Here is a 3,523-nt window from a genome sequence, read left to right on the forward strand (position 1 = left end):
AATAAATTTAAATTTCGTTCTCAATTTTTATGGTGAAATATATATATCATAGAAACAATAAAAAATAAGTATGAGTAAAATCTTGTCTAATTTATTGATGTGGCAAAGACAAACGTGTTGCTAAAATTAACATATAATATATAAACGCAAGACAAAATATTTAATGGAAGTATAACGATATAAGCCTTATAAAAAACCTTCAGTAGAATCCAAAAATCAATTGATAAGATGGATTTTACTACAAACGATTAACAAATCTCTTATGTTTCTATACTGTAAAACTCAAAAATCAACCGGTCGACGAAATAATCTCATCACTAAAATATATATAGTGGAAGACATATTTCGATGCTTGGCGTTCTCTCAAGTTACTGTTGGCATACTAAATACGTATATGTTGGATTCAATCCATAAGAAGAAGAATGAGGGAAGAATGTGATAATGATGAAGAGATATTCAGAGGATTCACACACAAATCCTTTCATTACACTCAGAATTTGTCGTATGGGGCTGGCCCGTGAAGTAAGGAAACGCAAACGGAACATGGAAACAATGTTGAGAGAAAAGGAGTAAATCTAGCAGGAAGCCAAAGTAGAAACATCATAGGTCATATGGATATACGATATGGATAATTGTACTTAACTATGAACCTGACCTGATGGACGGATAGTCTGTGATACTAAATATTGTCAAATATCTATAATTTAACTTAAAGTCCTATAACGAACAGAATTACACGTACCAAAAGTGCAAAATGGAGTGTCTAAAATGCGTTTAAATATACCAACTAATGTGACAACTCTTTTTGCCTACCATTATGAGGAAGAATATTACTTTTTGTACACAATGGCCTTCTTTGCTCATGTTAAGATGGGAAAAATGTTATTATTAAAAATAATCAAAATATAAGAAAGTGGAACACCAAAGGAATAGATAGTAGCTCGATATATAAGTACCAACTGTGAAGTTTGAATAAATTAGAGGAGTTGATAGTAAACTTAGCATTTATTGACGGGAATCGAAAGGTTTTGGCAAGGAGAAAACTACATCGATTCTTCGAACTTTAAACCCGATTGTTGAAATAATAAATGAGTTAAATGATCCAGTCAGAACTAAAAACTATTATATGTAAATGAAGAATAATAATACTTCCCACTAACATTATACTTACAAGCGAGACAATCAAGAAAGCTGCATGCAACACGAATAATTGCTTATGCTAAGTAACTAATGGTGATACATAAGGTTAGTTATTACATCGTAATCTACGGTATGTCTAATCTTATGGGACAATTTCGTACGAAGGATTAAGAACAACAATACCCCTACACTCGAATTATACAGTTGAGATATCAAAGAAGAAGATACTATGATAACACATTTATTGTGCAAAGAATATAAAATGGCTCATTTGTGGTGACTCTAGCACTCCTAATTGAGATGAAAACACTCTCCCATCTCAGCTTTCCCGTTTTGAATGTAGGCTAAGTAATCAATAAAGACCAGACCAAACACTCAATGATTATAGCTGCGCAGTTGTTGAGAAATTCTACGGTCTTCGATGACATTCAGTCTAAAGTCGGTCTAACACAGGACTCTGTGCTCATCGTTTAGCGGGCGTTGTTCTCTTTTTATACATACTTCTTGTCAATATCTATCTGAGAGAAGTAACATACCCAAGTGATCGTATATTCGACTTTTACTTCCCCCCAGCAACTCGATACTGCGTACTCACGCAGTATGGCAGAATGAGGTCGGCCTCTATAAACTAACTTTATGCGTGGTCTGCCCAACCATACAGGGTACAACTACTGGAGCCTGGACTTTATACATATGCTATCTTCAATTTCGAATATCAGCATCAGTAAAAAAAAATCGCACAAAGAATTAAACAAAATAGGGGCGTGCATTACAGGAGTTAAGTGACAGAAAAGAAGCATGACAGAAAGAGAAAGGGACACAAAAAAGAGACAAGAGAACACGCACGGGGAAAGATATACTAGAAAAAAGCTCGGATGAGAATGTGAATAAAGGAAAATGTTCTGTCTCAAATGACTTAGTTAATCAAACCTCACCTCGGTCAAAGGAAATCAAATATAGCTCTTTTATTTCAGAGTTTTTTTATATTAAATCACAGTACAAGAGGGCCAACTAGACAAAACTCATTTCAAAGTGGAAACCAAGGAATCAATCCTGACGATGTGGGTAAGACTTTTATCTTTAGCTTGGCAACAATTCTCTAAGTAGTTCATTCGCTGACGCCTACTTTATTTATAAGAGCGCTAAGTTACGAACCTCTACCAAACTAAAGAGAATTTGGGGGCAAAAGAATACAGAGGTTCTCGTCGAAAAATTAGGAATTCCCAATACCCAATGCGTCAAGCATTATCCGGTTCATTTTTTCTTATCTGGTCGAAAACTCTTGCCATTCATTTGTGATGGCTTAGATAGGATTAGCTTTTCCGTTTTTAGAACAGCAGATCCGCGAAGGACAGATCCATGAAAAGGCAGGAGAAGTGACGGGATAAGTCAGCCATGATCGCGAGATGAAAGGTCCCAATGTACTGCAACTTCAAGCTGGACTGGAGATAAAGGCCATGTAAGATATAAGGATGTAAAAGGGTAGTCGGAAACAAGCCCCGTACACACATTAAATTAAGCCACCGGATTGTGCATGTGATTGAGAGGATTAAATCAGTAAACTGTACGGGACTCGCTAACTTAAGTCTTGGCTTGGCAGACGGAAGAGATTGACCCATAATTTGTTCGGCTATGAGAGGAGAAGATGGTTACTATTAGTTAATCACTCCAGTCATATACTAATCTGATTGGATGATTTGAGAAACAGAAGGTACTCCTATCACTTATATCTTTCCATCCATTATATAACATCTCTACTTGCCATTTTACTCTCTTAAATTAGCTACGGATAGGCTTATACTGTTCACACTTCGTTCCTGTAACGTATACTTCCTTCAACATTGCAAAAACTCCAATGCTCAAAGCTTTTCAACTAATCAATATGTATGTGCACTCCAACTCAAGGACCTCATGTCTATGTTACGGCATCAATGAATGGAGATCCCAAATCTTTTTTAACCAGTGCTCTGGGAATGCCACTTCGTTGATCGCATTAATATCCTAAAAGAAGAATACAAAAATAAAATCCATGACTATGTAGTAATATATGGAACCAAAACCCTCGGAATAGTATGCTATACAACACCCCTCTACATCACATGTTAAAAGCCAAAAACCACACGCTTAACGAATTAGTATAACAAAATAAAACCACACCACCACGCACCTCTCCTGCACAACGAAAGGTCTACTTATTTAATGGAGTTATGGGATAGAAATAGAACAATGTTCCTATCTCATTTCACAGATCACTTCAGAAACCTACAGATCTTGAGAGAACATTGCCTGGTATCTATGATATCTGCCAGAAGCATTAGCACAAATACCCATGCTTAACCCGTACCTATTGAAATAATGTCTATGCAATTCAAACCTATGATCT

Source organism: Benincasa hispida, unplaced genomic scaffold (assembly GCF_009727055.1).
Source record: "Benincasa hispida cultivar B227 unplaced genomic scaffold, ASM972705v1 Contig397, whole genome shotgun sequence".
In the NCBI taxonomy this organism is placed as follows: Eukaryota; Viridiplantae; Streptophyta; class Magnoliopsida; order Cucurbitales; family Cucurbitaceae; genus Benincasa; species Benincasa hispida.